The following is an 18,954-nucleotide window of genomic DNA, read 5'->3' on the forward strand; positions in this document are numbered from 1 at the left end:
CATTCTCTGTCTTATTCAAATAGCCCCTTTGATACTGTTACTGTCTGGATGAATTCCTTACTCCTATTCATTAATTCTCTCTTCAACTATGTTTAGTCTAGAATCCATCCCACTGAGTGGCCCCCTGCCCCCTGTCAATGGCTGCATTTTTCTTCTCCAAGGTTTTTAATTTTTAAAACTACCTGTGCTTATTTTATTTCTCCCTATTTGGTGGCATATATCTATTTTAAGGATGTAATTTCTTTACCCATCTCTTCAAGGATTTTAAATGTACATATTTTCAAGTCTTTTTTAACATTTAAAATTTTGTGTCTTTCTAGAAAAAACTCATATTGCAATTATTGATTTTATTAGCTATCTTTCTGGGTGTAAGATTTCCTCATGTGTTTTAAGATCAAGCTTCTAAGGTCATCATGGGCAGAAGGTTTACCTCTGCCTCTATTTTTTTCTCTCTCTCTCTGTGCATCCTCCTTTTGGGACTTGTGCTTGAGTTCACTCTATGCACTAAGCTACACTCCAGGCAGTGGTTGGCAACAGATTTCCTGGCCTCCTCTCCCTAGCCAGGAAAACCCTGCCGTGGCCTCTGGGTGCAGGTCCTGAGCATGGCTCTGGTTCCCCTGCTTCATGTGGAGCCCTTTTACCCTGTGCAGCCTGTCTACCTGCAGAAGTCAAATTCACATCTGCTATTACCTACTCTGAGATCCAGAGCTCAGCAGGCCCTCTACTCATTGTTTTGCATTTTGACTCTGTTCCATGGACATGTGTATCTCATTTTTGGGGCATGGCTATGACTTTTAAATTCTCTTTTATATGTTATATGTTTTCACGCTGTGTGTTGGTGCAGAGAGAGCTTCAAAGCAGTCATTAAAATGCCATCAAATTAGACGAACAAAGGCTAGAAACTAGGAAAAATATTTATAGTGGGCTGGAACTGAGGGGTGAAAAATGGACAATTACGTATAGGTTGAAAGAATAATTAACCTGAAGAATTATTGCGTTCAAATATCATGGGTGAATTTATGTGCAGGAACTTCAGTTATTAAAATGGAAAGAAAAACCATAAAACTAGAGTTGGGTTGAAAGTCCATAATTTCTCAATTCTTCCTTTCTTTCCCAAATTCCCTCTCTCTTACCCCCTTTCATGTTGGTAATTACCCCTAGGGTGACTAACCATTCTAGTTTACCTAGGACTGTCCTAATTTTAGAACTGTAAGTCCTGCACCCTAGGAAAGCTCTCAGTCTTAGGCAAGCCCAAACCCAGGTAGTTCAAGTAGCTCTCTCTGTTAGTAGAAGGATAGATTGTACCTTGGTCAAGGATGAGTAGAGAGGTAAAAAATGAATTATGTGTGGGAAAATCTAGGAACAAGATAAAGGGAACATCATCCCCAAAACTGAGAGGAGGAACATATCTCTGAAAATGTTTTACTGTAGGAACAGAAGATTTGGAGAAATGCATGACATCCTTAATAGACAAAAAAAAAAAAAAAAAAATTAACAGAAACCCAAAGAAACAACTAATCATCCCTGTTTGACATGATCTCATATGTAGAAAAACATAGTCTACTCAAAAAACTCTTACAACTGATAAATTCAGCAGAGTTGCAGGATACAAAATCAACATACAAAAAGCAGTAGCATTTTTTAAACATGAACAACAAACTAGTTGAAAAAGAAATCAAGAAGGCAATCCCATTTATAATAGCTATGAAAAAGAATACCTAGGAATAAATTTAACCAAGTAGGCAAAAGACCTCTACAAAGGAAAACTACAAAACACTGATGAAAGAAATTGAAGAGGATACAAACAAATGGAGGGACATCTTGTGCTCATGAACCAAGTGAATTAATATTGTTAAAATTACAATACTACTCAAAACAATCTACAGATTCAATGTAATTCTTATCAACATACCATGCCATTTTTCACAGAATTAGAAAAAACACTCCTAAAATTTGTATGAAATCAAAAAAGAACTCTATAGCCAAAGCAATCCCTGAGTAAAAAGAACAAAGCTGGAAGCATCACACTACCTGAATTCAAAATATTACAAGGCTCTGGTAACCAAAGGAGCATGGTATTGGTATAAAAACAGACACATCAACTAATGAAACGAATAACGAACCCAGAAATTAATACATGTATTTACAGCCAACTGATTTTTGACAAAGGTGCCAAGAACACTCACTGGGGAAAGAATATTCTCTTCAATAAATATTCTGGAAAGACAGGATGTTTGTATGTGGAAGAATGAAACTAGACCTCCCACCTCTCACATTATACAAAAATCAACTCAAAATGGATAAAAGATTGAAGTGTTAGACCCAAAACAATAAAACTACTAGAAGAAAACATAGGGGAAACACTTCATGGCATTGGTCTGGGAAAAGATTTATGAATAAGACCTCAAAAGCACAGGCAACAAAAGCAAAAATTTTTAAATGGGATTATTTTCTACACAGCAAAGGAAACAATCAACAGAATGAAAAGACAACCTACATAATGGGAGAAAATATTTACAAACTACTCGTTCCACAGGGGATTAATATCCAGAATATACAAGGAACTCAAACATCTCAGCAGAAAAAAAAAGTCTGATTAAAAATAGGCAAATGATCTGAACAGACATTTCTCAAAAGAAGACTTTTGGCCTTCAAATGGCCAACAAATATATGAAAAAATGCTCAACATCACTAATCATCAGGGAAATGCAAATCAAAACCACAATGAGGTATCATCTCACTCCAGTTGGACTGGCTATTATCAAAAAGACAAAAATGACAATGGCTGGTGAGGATGAGGAGAAAAGGGAACGCTTATATACTGCTGGGTTTTTTGTTTGTTTGTTTTTTGAGGATCCCCCATACCGTCCTCCATAGTGGCTGCATAAATTTACATTCCCACCAACAGTGTATAAGAGGAATGTAAATTCATGCAGCCACTATGGAGAACGGTATGGGGGTTCCTCGAAAAACAAAAAAACAAACAAAAAACAACTACACAGAGAACTACTGGTAGTCAGTCTAACAATCCCTCTACTGAGCATTTATCCAAAAGCAAAGAAATCAGTATTTTGAAGAAGTAGCTGCATCCCTATATTTATTGCACTTTTCATAATAGCCAAGATATGGAATCAACTTAGGTGTCCAGCAACAGATGAATAGATAAAGAAAATGTGGTATATATCCACACAAGGGAATACTATTCAGCCATAAAAAAGAATGAAATGTTGTCATTTGCAGCAACATAGAACTGGAAGACATGTTAAATGAAATAGGCCAGGAAAAGAAAGTTAAACACTACATGTTCTCACTCATAAGTGGAAGCTAAAAAAAAAAAAAGGTGATTTCATAGAAGAAAAAAGTAGAACAGAGAATCCTAGAGGCTGGTAAGGGTAGGAGGAAGGGAGAGACAGGGAGAGATTTGTTAAAGAATACAGAATCACAGCTAGAGAGGAGGAATAAGTTCTAGTGTTCTATACCACTGTAGAATATTTAACAATAATGTATAGTTTCAAATAGCTAGAAAGAGGATATTGAATGTTCCCAACACAAAGAAATAATAAATGTTTGAGATGATGAATATGCTAATTATCCTGACTTGATCACTATACATTATATGTATGAAAACACTATGTACTCCATGAATATGTAGTTATTATGTGTCAAATTTTAAAAATTAAATTTTTAAAAAAGAATGAACCATAGGACTTTTGAGTGCCTTTAACTTCTGAGTGTGTATCAGGGAGCAGGACTGCACTCGATGCTGGAGTTCGGCGATGGCTAAAGCACAGCTCCTGACCACCAGGGGCTCCCAGTGCAGTGATCCCATTCCAACATCATGACTTATTCCAAATTGAATTCTAACCATGAGCTATGATGTCATGAGGTCCTACTGTATTTAAACATGGTTTTTAGACAAAGTGATTCTATTTTGGAAAAAAATTAAATTACCATCTCCTAAGTAAATGAAGCAGAGAGTGCACAGAGAATAGAAGCCAATTAATGCTTTCTTGAGCTCTGGGGTGTTTGATGCAAGATAACCCTTCATCATTTAGAAGACACATTTCTTCTTGCTTATACGGAAGTGATGGAAGGTGCCTAGGAAGAGAGGCAAAGGAATGACAACGAAGGCTACTCTATCCAGCATTCATCTCTTGGGTTGAGCTGTGAGCTCCATGAGAACTCAGATGAAATGACTTTGCACCAGCACAGGAACCTGTCAGGGAAGCTCACCATTGTTTCTGATGTTAACAACTGTTGATCCAAGCCTGCCCAGTTTCCTAGCTCCAGTCTTCCCTGGCCCTCCTCTGAAGATGGAAACGAAGCCAACAGGCTCAGAACTTCCTATCCTCTCTTCCTATCTCCAAGGAAATAGCAGCTCACAGCAGAAGAGTGCAGGGGGAGAGGGAACAGTTATTTCTCAAGCCATTAATACAGTCCTTCTTACACAACTCTGCCTCCTGGCCCACAGTGATGGACCCACGTTTGGGAATGGACCACACAGTGGGCCAGCTGTAGAGCCTGAGACTGGGTAAGGGATGGACATCTGACCCAAGTAGGGACAGTGCAGTGTGTGCTTGGAATTGATGACCTAGGGACCAGAGAGTAGTGCTCATTGTCTCTTTGTGGCAGGGTTAGCAGCTCTGAAGTCACTGGGATGGCGTTTCCCACCAGGTGGAGGAAGCTGGCCTGTAGCTGAAGGACTGACACCCACACCCAGAGCTGCAGAGAGAGGGAACGTAACAGCAGCATGCCAGATCCATTTCCAGCTCTTCCGAGGTGCAGCCACACCTTGACCTTCCTGCAGTCCTCTTAGCCTTCCAAATACATTTTCCTTTGAGTGTAAATGAGTTTAAGGTAGGTATTGACATTTATAACCAAAAAATATATACACACTAATTGTTATACCCTTTTATGTGTTTTGGTTCATTTGTTTTTTGTTTTGAGACGGAGTCTCTTTCTGTTGCCCAGACTGGAGTGCAGTGGCGTGACCTCGGCTCACTGCAACCTCCACCTCCTGGGTTCAAGAGATTCTCCTGCCTTAGCCTCCCAAGTAGCTGGGATTACAGGTGCCTGCCACCACATCTGGCTAATTTTTATATTTTTGGTATAGACGGGGTTTTACCATGTTGGCCAGGCTGGTCTCAAACTCCTGACCTCAAGTGATCTGCTCACCTTGGCCTCCCAAAGTGCTAGGATTACAGGCATGAGCCACCATACCCAGCCCCCAAAAAGTTATTTTTTTCTGATTATAAAAATGATGCTCATTTAAAAAACTTTTCAAACAATATTGAAAGTATCATATATAAAGTAAAAATTACTACCCTCCCACCCACCAGACATAGCCAGTGCCAGCTAATATTTTTCCAGGCATTTTTTTCTTTTGAAAGATAGATAAATAATTTTAAAAGAGTGAGTACATGCTATAACACACCATTTCATTTAAAAATATGTTTTACCCGGAACAGTGGCTCATCCTTGTAATCCCTGGACTTTGGGAGGCCAAGGTAGATGGATCACTTGAGGTCAGGAGTTCAAGACCAGCCTGGCCAACATGGTGAAACCCTGTCTCCACTAAAAATACAAAAAATTAGCTGGGGCATGGTGGTACACACCTGTAGTCCCAGCTACTCAGGAGGCTGAGGCAGAAGAATCGCTTGAACCCAGGAGGCAGAGATGGCAGTAAGCTGAGGTCACGCCTCATTCTTTCACTCCAGCAATGAATATTCACTGAGAGTATATTATGTGCCAGCCACTCTACTAGGTTTTGGGGAAACGTGGATAAGTTTTGGTTTTTATCCAAAGGATGAAGAAGAAACTAGTGTCTATTGAACTCTCACTCTGTGCCAAGCACTGTAAAGGATTCTTTATCTCATTTATTCTCCATTAAAAAACAAGAACAACCCTGTGCAGTAGATAGTATTATCTCTTGATATAAGTGAGGAAAAAGAAGATCAGAAAGCTTGAGTAGCTTATCCAAGATCATATAGTTAGTAAGTACAAAGCTGGGATTTGAACCCAGGTCTGTCTGATTTCTTTATGTCACACACAGTTTACGAAGAGAGATGTGAAAATGAATAACAAAAGCCAAGTCATACGTGCTTTATAAAATCTGAACAAAGGGATTTATTTAGGCCCATCAGCCATGATGATCAGAGAGGCCGACTTCAGACAAGTCTTTTCTCTGTAGCAGGCAGCTTTTTAATGGTCCAGGATAAAGAGACAAAACCAAACATTAAATGGTTTGCCCTGACTCTTCACAGCGCCAGGAGGCCCTCGATAAGCCAGAATATTCGCTGGCCGGGAAGCTAGGGAAGAGTAGGAGGGTGTTTCTAAACAGCTACAGGGAAGCCAAAACCAGCAAAGTTAGGAACAGCATTTGAGGAGCAGGCAGAGCCATATGGAAAGAAGAGATTGGAGGAAAAGGACAAACTGTTGGGAGGTCTTAGGGCTCAGGCTGGTGGGAGTGACACCTTGAATGGCCTTGCACCATGAACAGGTGATTTGCCAACATAGGCCAACCTGTAAGGTGAGTGTGCATCTCATTGGAGGCCAGGTTGGGAGGAGCCTGGAAGCATTGCTTACCAGGCACTGGGCTGCAGCAGCTGATGAAGCCTGGGCGGGCTGAGTTAGTCTGCTGAGGGGTTTAGATTTGCCGGACAAGATTCATGGAGTTGACCAGGCAGCATCCCATGAAGTCAGTCCAGGAAGAACGTCCCCAAATTGACAGCCCTCAGCTCTTTCTTTCCCCATCTGAGAACCTGATCGTTTAGACTTTATAACTCTCTGGAAAATCCATCTTAGCAGAGAATATCAACGTCATTTCCTCTACTTCTCCAAGATTACCCCAGGTCCATACAAAAGAAAAGCACCAACTCTCTTCTCTGGGTTGCATCAGGGAAACTTATTTCTAGCGGTTCTCCTATTGTTCAATGCTTTATGTTGCAGCATCATACGTGGAAAAAATACCCGAGAGAGTGACAGTGTACTCACCCCAGATCCTTCCTCTTGAGGCCAGAGGTGTTAGGAATGAAGATGGTGTTGGTGCGGAAAGTGGTTTAATGCTGGGGTTCAACAGAGAGGACCATGCCAATCCTTCACGGTCCTGGGCAGACTTAAATAACGGGCTTAATGTGGAGGTGGTTTTGTACATTCTGGTGCCTGTGCTGTTCCTAGCTTTTCCACTAGCAGTCCGCACTGCTGAGGGTTGCCTTCTATAGTAGTCCCCTCTTAGCCTCAGTTGCACTTTCTATGGTTTCAGTTACCCATGGTCAACCATGGTCTGAAAATAGGTGAATATGATACAATTAGATGTTTTGAGGCAGAAAGAGCCCCCATTCACATAACTCATTACAGCATAGCATTATAATTGTTCTATTTTATTATTAGTTATTGTTGTTAATCTCTTACTGTGTCTAATTCGTAAATTAAACTTTATCACATGCATATATTGGGAGAAACAGTATATATAGGGTTTGGTACTACCCAAGGTTTCAGGCATCTACTAGGGATCTTGGATGTCATACAATACAGTAGTCCCCCTTTGAATAAAGTGAAGACTACTTAAATAATGGGGACTACTGTATTGCACAACACTAAGAGTGGGAAACTGACGAGAGTGGCATGAGTTTATCTCCATGTTCCCAGCTATATATAGTTACCACCTATATACCAAAGGCATGTGGGTGTAGGTATTGTGTTAAATGGGATAGACTTTGATTTCTGGGTAGGATCTCAATTGGTGTTATTGTGATATCTACTAGTAGAATGGTTTCAGGCCTGTGACATCAATAGTCCCCGCCTCAAGAGAGAGCCAGTGGGCTCACCTGAAGGGCCAATGGTTTCAATGACCCATTGTGGGCAGAGCAGGAATTGGACTTCATTTGATTGATTGATTGATTGAGAAAGGGGTCTTGCTCTGTTGACCAGTTGACCAGGCTGGTCTTGAACTCTTGGCCTCAAGTTATCCTCCTGCCTCAGCCTCCCAAAGTGCTGGGATTACAGGTGTGAACCACCATGCCCGGCCAGGAATTGGACTTCAAATGGGGGCAACCAATCTGCCACACATCCTACAGACTAATAGAGCTTAATTTAGTGGCTGCTTACTCAGAAGGGATTTACTTCTTTTCCCATCTGTTTGGATATTTCCTATAGGTTCAGAGTCCATCTGACTTTAGTGGAGCCGAGCCGTGGAGACTCTTGCTGGAACTGTGCAGCCCATCTTTGCATTTTCTTTTGAGTGGCATAGTCCAGTGAAGAGGAAGAATAAATGAGGTGAAAGGAGAGAGGCCACTAACGGGGAACTCTAGCTCTGATTTCCTGGCAGCAAAATCTGCTTCTCTTGCCAGAGGGGCACTTGGGGCTCTACTGTTTGGCCTCTTCCCACTGCTCATATCTGTTTCTTGATATTCCTCCAAAATGTACCAGTCCTTCTAAGACCAGACATCAGGACTCTGCGTTCTTCCAGGGAGTGACATAGAAAGGGAGGCTTCTTTTTCTCTTCTATTCTCTTCACTCCTGCAACCCAACCCTGTATCTTTCCATCGTGCCAAGGAAGCATCACACGCACTGCTCCATAGTCCCTGCTCCACAGTCCTCACAGGCAGGGCCTCCTGTCCTCCCGTCTGCCTGGCATCACCCAGTACACAGGTCCCAGTGGCGCGTCCTGATGCCTGGGCTCACCAGCTTTCAGGTAGGAGACCAGATAACTCACTGGGAAGTGGGTGTAAAATATGTTTGGTGCCCACATTAACATTTCATTCTGGTTATGCACCATCAAGGGGCCAGAGAGCAGATGGGATAATTAAAATCTCAAGACAATTGGTTTTAACTTCCTTCCCCATTAGACCTTTCACCAGTGCAATTAATTTCCCTATTTTTCTCCTTTTATTTTCTTTAATCAACCTCTGTTTAGGGAGCTAATGAACCATGACAAGAACAAAAGGCCGGCAGCCAAGAGGAGGGGGAAACAGGAGCTGGCAGACCAGACCGGACCATGGCTCCTGAGCTGGTTGTTTCCCTTCTCAAAGACGCAAGTAAGGTGTCGCTGTCCTTTACGCTGCTCAAAAATTTAGGCCTCCTCTGCGAGGCTGCTCCCCTCCACGGGACCCACCCACAAGGGCAGAAATGCAGAAAGCAAGGCTTTGCTTCTAGGGTGGGAGGGGAGGGAGGAGCTGGTTCCCAAGGGAACAAGGAATCCCATTTGAGAGTCTAGGAAGTTCTCAGCCTCAGAACTGGCTTGCGAGCTGGCCAAACATGCAAATCCCCACAGGTGCAGGATGTAAAAGAGAAGTGGCCCTGGGTGAGGCTGCAGGGGCAGCTGGCCACACATTTTGCATATGCTCGTAGGAAGCTAAAGTTAGGCTCTGGTTCACCCCAGGTGTAGGGGCTACATTTAGCTATTTCTCACCACTGAGCGAGGGGCTCGCTGCATTATTTGGCTAGGGCAGGGTCTGGCTTGCCCTCTGAGTCCTGAATTGGGTCCCAGGCCATTGCTGTATTTGGGTAAGGTTAGGGTAATCACAACTACTCTTTCCCTTCCCCCAACCAAGTCTGAACATCATCGATTTAACACCTAAGATGGACTTGAAGGATTCTCTCCATCCCAGAGCTAAGACATCACCAGGATTCCATACTAGCAGACCCCAGTCTGGTTTGCTCACGGACTTCGCCTGTACCATTTCTGCTAACCAGTCTTCTACAGCGTCACTTGCTCTGCTTGGCACCCTGCCAGGCTCTGACCCTTAGATGGGCCTTCCTTTTTGTGGCCCAGCCTCATCCCCATACCCGATGCTCAGCTTCTCTGGCCTCCCATTTTTCTCTCTTCTTTGGCCACAGTTTGAATTCCTATTCCGATGAGCTGCCTTGAGCCACGTGGCTCACTCCTAGGACCTCCTCCAGTTCCCCATGTGTGCAGGACCCAGGAGTCTGGAGGAGGGAGCAGCCTCAAAGACCAGAGGAGCGGGAGGGTGTTGATCAGGGACTGGCACGGGGAGAGGAGGTGTAGGCTGTTGGTGCTGAGGGGATGCCTGCACCCCTCAGGTCTTGTTTCTTCCTCCACCAGCTGCCCCCTCCTCCCAGAAGTGGGATCTGAGCCACTCCTAGGGTCCAGGGCAGGAACAAGGGCCCTGTTTGCTACACTCCAGGGCATCTGTGTTGTGCTAAAGGCATGGTGCCCTCTTTTTTCTTTTATAAAGAGTTCAGGATGTGCCCTGTGGAGGGGGGATGGGGAGGGAATGGTGGTGGTCAGAGGATGTGAAGCATCCACTTAGGGTCAGAAATTGCCATGTGTCAGTGGGTGTCAGGGGCGGGTGAAGTCTTTAGTGGTCTCTGAGACCTTGTGCTAGTGGGGTGGGAGGGGAGGATGGAGTAGGGAGAGATCAGACCCCCTATCCCATCTTCACCTTGGGCAGCCACCCAGTCCCAGTGAGGAAGAGTGCATTCCTTTTTTTGGTCCTGGAGCTTAAGGGCTGTTCTCTTGTCAGTAGAAAGCTATAGATTCTAATGCTTCCAAATTCTAGTGGATTCTGGTCACTAGAATCACAGCAAGGAAGGCTGAAGCCTGTGACGGGGAAGTGTCTAGGAAATCGTTGCCCGTAATCCTCCCTGGGCTATTTTTTTTTACATGGTGGTATTTCCTAGTTCATTGACAGTGATGACTGGTTCCCTACAGAGCTGGCCACCTTGCTGAGTGCACTGGATGGCACACAGTGACAACAAATGACACAGAAGCCTCTCTTCTCGAGGACTTGAGGAGTTAAATATCTGATGGAGAAGAGAAGACAGGACCCAGGCACAAACAGCGCAATCTGTATGAACAAATACAAGAATCACATACTCCACAGTCCCATGAACGATGGGGATAGATAGCAAAGGGTTCCCCAGCAGCCCTGGCAGGCACATAGACAGCCACAGCTATGCGGGCCCTTAGGTCAGCTCTCTCAGATGATCTGAAACCACTTCAGTCTGTCTGAAGCTCTCATGAACATTTCCGGTTAAGTATTGTTTTCAATAATTTATTCTGGAGGAGATGTTGGCTCCCCTGGGAATCACTTTGCAGCAATCCCCTCCAGAGACCAGCTACAGACATCAGGCGCCAGGATAGAAGAGTCACTCTGTGTAGACGGTGGACCAGGAATAAGGTTGCCTCCAAAAAATAATAGCTGACATCCACCCCACCTTCCACTCTTCAATCAAGCCAGTCAGGCAATGAACCTTTTCACACCTGAGGGATTATTTTTGCTTTTGTCTGATTCTGCTGTGTTAAAGGAAACAAGTGTTGAGAAAGGTAAGTTGTAAAAGAAAACTGCTGCCTTTCCCTGATTAACTGGGAACAGACATAGAGGAGATTTTCTTCTTAGGGAAGTCGAAGTGGGAGAACAGAATTGGGGGTTCTGTTCCCTGGTTAGCTCTTTGTTCTGGGGGGCTGTCCTATGCATTGCAGGATGTTTAGCAGTACCCTGGCCTCTGTGACTATGCACTTCCTCTGCGTGTGACCACTGACAGTGTCTCCTGATGCTGCCCAAAATCTCCCTGTGGGCAGTATCACCTGCAGCTGAGAGTCACTGCCACAAATTAAAGGGGATGGAGTCCCAGGCAGCACCAGGGATGCCCCCGGCCGCCTGCTTTGGAAAGGGCTCGACTCCCTAAAATAGAAACAAACCCCAGAAGTGTCTGTAGGTCACGGAATTCAGCATGGCTGAAATTTGAGTGATGTGCACTGCTTTCTCAAGAGAAAAAAAAAAAAGGATGATTTCCAGTGTTAACATAAACTGCTTTTATAAAGATTGTTAGTTGGATGTACACAAACATAAAATTGGGTGTACAACCCTTGTAAGTTTTCTACAACTATAAAATCAAAATAAGTTCATGATTTGACAAATCAAATATAAAATCAATAAAACTCAAGTTAACATTAATTGAATGAGACAGATAGTGTGATTTTGTGGAGTCAAATTGCCCCTTGCTTGGTAACTCAAGCACCGAGTCGGTTCTCTGAGCTGGGCACGCCTTACATCTGCATTGTCTCATGACTTAAATCTCACGTGGCATAGTCTCTTCAAACTCCTATGGAAACACTGGTTGTGGGCCTTCTGTGAGCTCACTTGGCAAGTACATACTCTACTCACTAAGGCCTCCTGCGTTTTCTTCTGATTGGCAATTAACAGTTGACAACTGGCAATTAAAATAGCGCATCTAGGTTGCATTGTGATTGTGAACACTGAGCAAGGCTGGCACTGTACGCTCAAAGGTGGACATAGGGAGGACCCCAAATATGCTTATATTCTTTAGATTCTTGTCCAAATGAAAAGAATTTTATATTTTAAAAATGACAAAGTTCCAACAGACGACTCCCAGTAATATATTAGGAGACTCTCAGAGGAGCAGATCCAGTCTGGGCTTCTCTACAGATGAGAAACCAAGCCTAGAGAATTGCCTGGGGAAAGAGATGTGGAGGAGCAGAGCTGGCTGGGAAGCAGCCCTTGCCTGGGAGCCGGTGCTCCTTCCTCTCCTCTGGCTGTCCTTCCAGCACAACACTGTAGAATTCTGATGCACAACGGTGCATAGATTCGGCTTGTTGTTTTAAATGTTCATTCAACTGAACTGAATACTTAAAGTTCATTTTTTAAAGGTACTAAATTGAACTAGGGAGTTTCTTTTTCTAGATTTTGATCTTTTGGTATTTAGTAGTATTAGAAAGCATTGTGTGTGTGTATGTATGTTTGCGTGAAACAACATACATCCACAAACTATGGATGTAAAGATCCAGTTCAATGAATGATGATGAAGTAAAAACCCATGAAACCACAGCCAGGTCAAAAAATAGAACATTTCCAGAGTGCAGAAGTCTCAGAGTAAGCTCGGTCACAATTCTTTTTCTCCTCTAAAAGTAACCACCATCCTCACTTTTATATAACAATTTCCTTGCTTTTCTTTAGAGTTTTACTATCTCTATATTCATCCCTAAACAATGTAGTTTAGCTTTGCCTGTTTATAAGATTTATTATAACAATTTCCTTGCTTTTCTTTAGAGTTTTACTATCTCTATATGCATCCCTAAACAATGTAGTTTAGCTTTGCCCGTTTATAAGCTTTATATCAATGGACTCTGACTCTCAGTATTCGCGTCTTGCTTCTTTTCTTCAACATTATATTTATTAACTCCAACCATGCTGTTGTTAAGTGGCTCTAATTCTTATGCTTTCTATGACAGGCCAGTATTTGGTTTGGTTCCAGCTTGGGGCTATTACAAACATTGCTTCTCTACACATTCTTGTATACATCCTGGTCCACAGCATATGCATGTACACCTGCCTCGATGGCATTTTCCCACATCAGAATTTCTCCACCTGTGAATAGGGTGTGTGAATCTTTAACCTTCGTAGAGAATGGCAACTATTTGCCAAAACTTTGCTTCAATTTAAACTCCCAAAAGCAGGCTGGGTGCGGTGATCACACCTGTAGTCTTAGCACTTTGGGAGGCTGAGGTGGGAGGATCGCTTGAGCCCAGGAATTCAAGGCCAGCTTGAACAATACAGTGGGACCCCATGTCTACAAAAAAAGAAAAAAAATAGCTGGGTGTGGTGGTACATGCCTGTAGTCCCAGCTACTTGGAAGGTGGAGGCTGCAGTGAGCCATGATCGTGCCACCGCACTCCAGCCTGGGTGACAGAGCAAGACCCTGACTCAAAAAATAAATAAAAACAAACTCCCAACAGCAGCAGTTCTCACTATATTCCATCCTCAATAGCACTTGTTATTGTCAAACTTTAAAACTTCAACTGATCAGGTGGCTGTGTAGTGAGTAACATTTCACTGTGAGTTTAATTTGCATTTCCCTGATTATTAAACAAAACCAAGAATCTTTTACTATGTTAATTGGCCACATGAATTTCCTGTTATGTGCCTGTTCAAATCTTTGACATCTTGCTATTGCCAAATTTAAATGTCCTTTTTAAATAAATTTCATATTCATTAAAATTACATTTGACAGAAAAGTATGTCCGTCTTCCAGAGTACCTCTGCACACCTGAGAACTGTATATAGCTAAAGGTAAAATGTCTAAGATCTGTAAGCTTATAAGCGATTTTTTTTTTACTATAAGTCATTGAAAAGATTATAACAATAGTTCACAGAAAAACATGGATTTAGATCATTTTTTCTTATCTCTATTTTCAAATCTAACATCCTTTTATTGAATTTTGTCCCCTCATTTCCCTATACTTTCATAGAGAACAAACATACTCCTATATATCACAGTCCTTTGTTAAAATCAAGTGCAACCAAAGTTATTTATTATTCTATTCTGTATTTCTCATGCTGTGTGCGATATGCATTGTTAGAAGTTAGCTAAATGTCTATAATAAAGTAGTGACACTATTATATATATGACCTTTGCAGCTGAGATAATATTAAGTAAAATATAAATGGCTACAATAGTTACACATATCTAATAAAAATAAATAAAGAGCTCACCCAAGCCTGACATCTAGCTTTTGCTCACCTTATCTCCTTTAGACATTTGGGTATGAGCTTACTGGCAAAGAGTGAAGCCCATATAATCTACCATTAAATAAATTATTCAGTAATCTGTGATGTCCTTGTAACATGAGAATCCCCTATTTAAAAAAAAATAGCTGCACTGCTTACAGAGGCACATGCCTGCTATTTATAGTCTTTAGGGAAGTTGCTTTGCTAGCAAATCCAACTAGAACTCCCCAGGAATCTACAAGGATTGATGTTTATTTCAGGGTTTTTACACTGAGCTATTTTGCATATGTGTGGGTGTGTGATGCACACACAGAGGACCGGCGGAGAAAGCCCAAGCAGGTATGAGGTATTTGTTAGCTCTGCTCCATTTTCCTCTTAACACTCAGGAAACTCAAATAGGGACAAAGTAACTACAGGTCACCCACAGATCCAGTGATATGTATTCCTGACCGTATCCAGGCAACTGGGGCTCTACTTTTTTCTAAGAAGACATGTTAGTTTTCTGCCAACAATGTCAGATTTCTCTCATAGACAAAGCAGACCCAGGGACACTGAGCCTCCCTTTTTACTTCCCCTTTTCCCCCAGGTGCGAGTATGATGTCCTGAAGACAGGAGGGGATGTGGGTTGCAGGGAGTCAAGGAATCAGGGAGGCAGCTTGCAGATCAGAGTGGGGCAGATGGCCTACATGAATTCTCATTCTGGAAGGGCTGGAAAAGAAACAGCCAGGTTGGCTGGGCATGGTGGCTCACACCTGTAATTCCAGCACTTTGGGAGGTAGAGGTGGGCAGATCACTTGAGGCCAGGAGTTCGAGACCAGCCTGGCCAACATGGTGAAACCCCATCTCTACTAAAAATGCAAAAATTAGCCAGGCATGACAGTGTGCACCTGTAATTCCAACTACTTGGGAGACTGAGACACAAGAATCGCTTGAACCCTGGAGGTGGAGGTGGAGGTTGCAGTGAGCCAAGATGGCACCACTGCACTCCAACCTGGGTGACTGAGTGAGACTCTGTCTCAACAACAAAAAAAGAAAGAAACAGCCAGGTGTCTATTTTTTCATAGTTTCAATTAATTTTTTGATTAGAAAAATATTTTACAAATATAGAAACGTAATTGGTATGTGGATGAAGCAATTCTCTTTACAACAGGCCCTGAATAGCCAATTAACTCCATTTTCATGAAGTATATGTCATGTTAACTTTTGAGTTGACAATTATCAAAAAGGTTTCATCAAGTGAAACTTGACATCAAGTCATGTGTCAAAAGTAGGCATAGACAGAATTCTTCGCATACTGAAAAAGTATGGACAGGCAAGTGAAATGGAATTATGTGAAATATTACTTGGATTTTTCTAACATGTTACACAGCTATTCAGTGATTAAAATGTTTCTGAAAAATAAAAATATAAAAGCTGCACAAATATTCAGTAGCAAAAGTTGAAAAGTACAAATTGTTTTTTAAAATGAAATAACTTCAGTGAAATTTTACTACACACCTATCAGAATGGTTAAAATTTAAAATAGTGACCATATCAATTGCTGATAAGGATGTAGAAAAACTGTATCACTCATACATTGCTGGTGGGTATAGCCACTCTAGAGAACATTTTGGAAGTTTCTTATAAAACTAAAGATGCAATTACCACAAAACGCAGCAATTTCACTCTTGGGTACTTACCCCAGAAACATAAAAACATATTTTATGTTCACACAAAACCCTATATACAAATGTCCACAGCAGCATTATTTATAATAGGCCCTGGAAACAACCCAGATGTCTCAGCGGGCAAATGGTTAAAGAAACTGTAGTTCATCTAGACCTTGGACTACTACCCAGTAATAAAAAGGGAGCAAACTATGGATACACACAAAACTTGGATGGATTTCAAGTGAAAAAGCCAATCCCAAAGAATTATGTATGTTATGATTTTATTTATATAACGTTCTTGAAACCACAAAATTCGTGTGAGAGAGTATAGTTTAGTGATTGGCAGGGGTTAGGGCCAGGGGGTGGAGGAGGGAAGGAGAGGGAAATAGATTATGTTACAAAAAGGCAACATAAGAGATGGTGATTGATATACAAACCTCCACATGTGATAAAATGGCATAGAATTAAATACACATGCACATGCACGCACGCACACACACAAACAGGAGTACATGTAAGACAGGAGAGAAATCTGATCAAGATCTGTGGATTGTACCATCAATTTCCTAGTTGTAATATTGCACATACTAGAGTTTTGTAAGATGTTACCACTGGAAGGAAACTGTGGATAAAAGACACATTGTATCTCTCTGTATTATTTCTTACAACCCGATGTGAATCTATAATTACCTCTATTTAATTAAATTTTAAAAAGTTAAATGGAATCTAATATTCTCATGATATAGCTGTTAACCCTGTACAGAAAAAGAACCCAAGTATGAAGCCAAAGAAAGAGCAGTGGGGAAGCCTGAAAAAAGTTCAAAGTGCGGGACAAAGGCAGAGCTGGAGCTGTTCCTGCACCTGTGGTGTGTATGGGGAGCAGGGGAGAGAAGGTATCAGCACAGGTCATTTTTAGGGTGCCAGGGCAGGGTTGAGGAGGGAGTTCTTAGCAGTAGAAACCCACTGTGTGCTAACAGCAGTGAAGAGAGTCCTAGCAGCAAGGGTGGGAACAGTTAGGCAGCTTCCTATGGATGCCCAAGGTCCAACCATGAGTTTTTTTTTTAACTCCAGAAACCCAAACATACACTATTTGATAAAACTAAAATTACTTTAGCTGCTGGAAGCAAATCTGTGTTTTCTGTGATAGATTCAAACCACAGACAGAGCAGTGGATTGTCTTTCGGTAGGTGTGAATGCGGCTGTATTAGTCACCAGAGTTTCAATTGTGCTTCTGCTTAGTTATCAAACTGCAATTCCATTGATGCCCCGTCTTGAGTGTCTCCTCTGTGAGTAACATGAAAAGGACCTCTGGTTAAATAGAAAACTTGTCTTGAATTTGGAATTACAACATGCCCTTACTTATTCAGGACTCAATTAACTGAGCTTCAGGATAATCCAAGGTGAAGAAAAACAAGAGCTAACAAAGAAAAGAAATGGGTGAGTCAAGACAGGCACTGGGGTCTCTTCCCACAGACCTTGGGTGGGTTCAATGGAACCTTGAGGCCTGGGTTTAACTGGGCCTAACCCCACCCCAGGGATGTATGGGGGTTAAAGGGACTAATACTAACCTACTGACTGGTTGGAAGGACCTGGGAGTCTGGGAGATTAGTGGGAAAAACAAAACAAAAGGCACTTAGAGTCCCACTCAAGACAGCAACTTTTAATACTGATTTCTTAATGGCAATTCACAGCCTTGACCTAACCGGTTCCTTAATCCTGCTCCAGTATACAAGCAAGTTCTACAGTGTTTGTTCCTTAATAGCTCTTTCTGATTATCTAGCATTTTGATTCATTTGCTGACCTTCAGATATTTATTGTTGTCCTGGTTGTTTAAAGGGCACTTTATTTAGGTATCTTAATTGGCCTCTTCCAGGTGTTTTCAGCTTAAACATTCAGGTCTATTTTTTGTCACTCCTCCTGGTGGCCCACCAGGGTAAGATAGATGGTTTGGGGCAACTAAGGGGGAAAGGATAAACCTGGGGCCAGTCAGATCTGCACTAGCCAGCTACATGACCTCAGAGTTCTTTAACTTCTCTGAACCCGTTTCCTATTCTGTAAGACAAAGTGATTTAGGGTCAGGTTGCCTGATTTTTATTTATTTACTTATTTATTTAGAGACAGAGTCTCCCTCTTTCACCAGGCTGCAGTGCAGTGGCATGATCTCAGATCACTGCAACCTCTGCCTCCCGGGTTCAAGCGATTCTCCTGCCTCAGCCTCCTGAGTAGCTGGGACTACAGGCACGCACAACCATGCCCAGCTAATTTTTTGTATTTTTAGTAGAAACGGGGTTTCACCATGCTGGCCAGGATGGTCTCAATCTCCTGACCTCGTGATCCACCTGTCTCGGCCTCCCAAAGTACTGGATTACAGGCGTGAGCCACGGCAGCCGTTCAGGCTGCCTGATTTTAATCCTAGCAGCACTACCTATTGCTTGGATGTCCTTGGGTAAATTACTGAACTTCTCTAAACCTCAGTTTCTTCACCTGTAAAATGAAGGCGGCAGAGACAGCTAGTTTCCCTCATTCCTTGGTAAAAACCCCTTCATTTTTAGTTGTACACATGGTCTCCTAAATAAAGGCCACATTTTTCAACCTTTCTGAAAAGTATAAAGACAACACCAAGGCAGAGTTGTCGACTGCCTGGCTTAGTGTTGAAAGCATGCCCCAACACTCACACGGAGCCCTTGGCAAAGACTGGGAGACTTAGTGGCTCCAGTTGTTTAAGAAAAATCTCTGTTCATCATCAGCTGACCATTAAACTAACTGAGCAGGGACTTCAGTGGCCTCACCTGACAAAGAAAACAGAGGTTCAGAAG

At 42.3% G+C, this 18,954-nt stretch overlaps 1 long non-coding RNA gene across 2 annotated transcripts in view; it reads left to right on the plus strand.

The window, feature by feature from the left end:
* LOC134740019 (uncharacterized) overlaps positions 1 to 18,954 on the plus strand; it is a 49,643-nt gene that overhangs the window by 14,233 nt on the left and 16,456 nt on the right. Inside the window, exons 2-4 of one of the 2 annotated variants that reach the window (XR_010127234.1) lie at positions 4,633 to 4,857; positions 8,915 to 9,035; positions 10,673 to 11,287. This is a non-coding gene — a long non-coding RNA (uncharacterized LOC134740019). Of the gene's footprint in view, positions 1 to 4,632; positions 4,858 to 8,914; positions 9,036 to 10,672; positions 11,887 to 18,954 lie in introns of those variants that run through there. The other variant, XR_010127233.1, reaches the window with a different exon arrangement.

The sequence above is a fragment of the Pongo pygmaeus genome, chromosome 1 (assembly GCF_028885625.2).
Source record: "Pongo pygmaeus isolate AG05252 chromosome 1, NHGRI_mPonPyg2-v2.0_pri, whole genome shotgun sequence".
Taxonomy (NCBI): domain Eukaryota; kingdom Metazoa; phylum Chordata; class Mammalia; order Primates; family Hominidae; genus Pongo; species Pongo pygmaeus.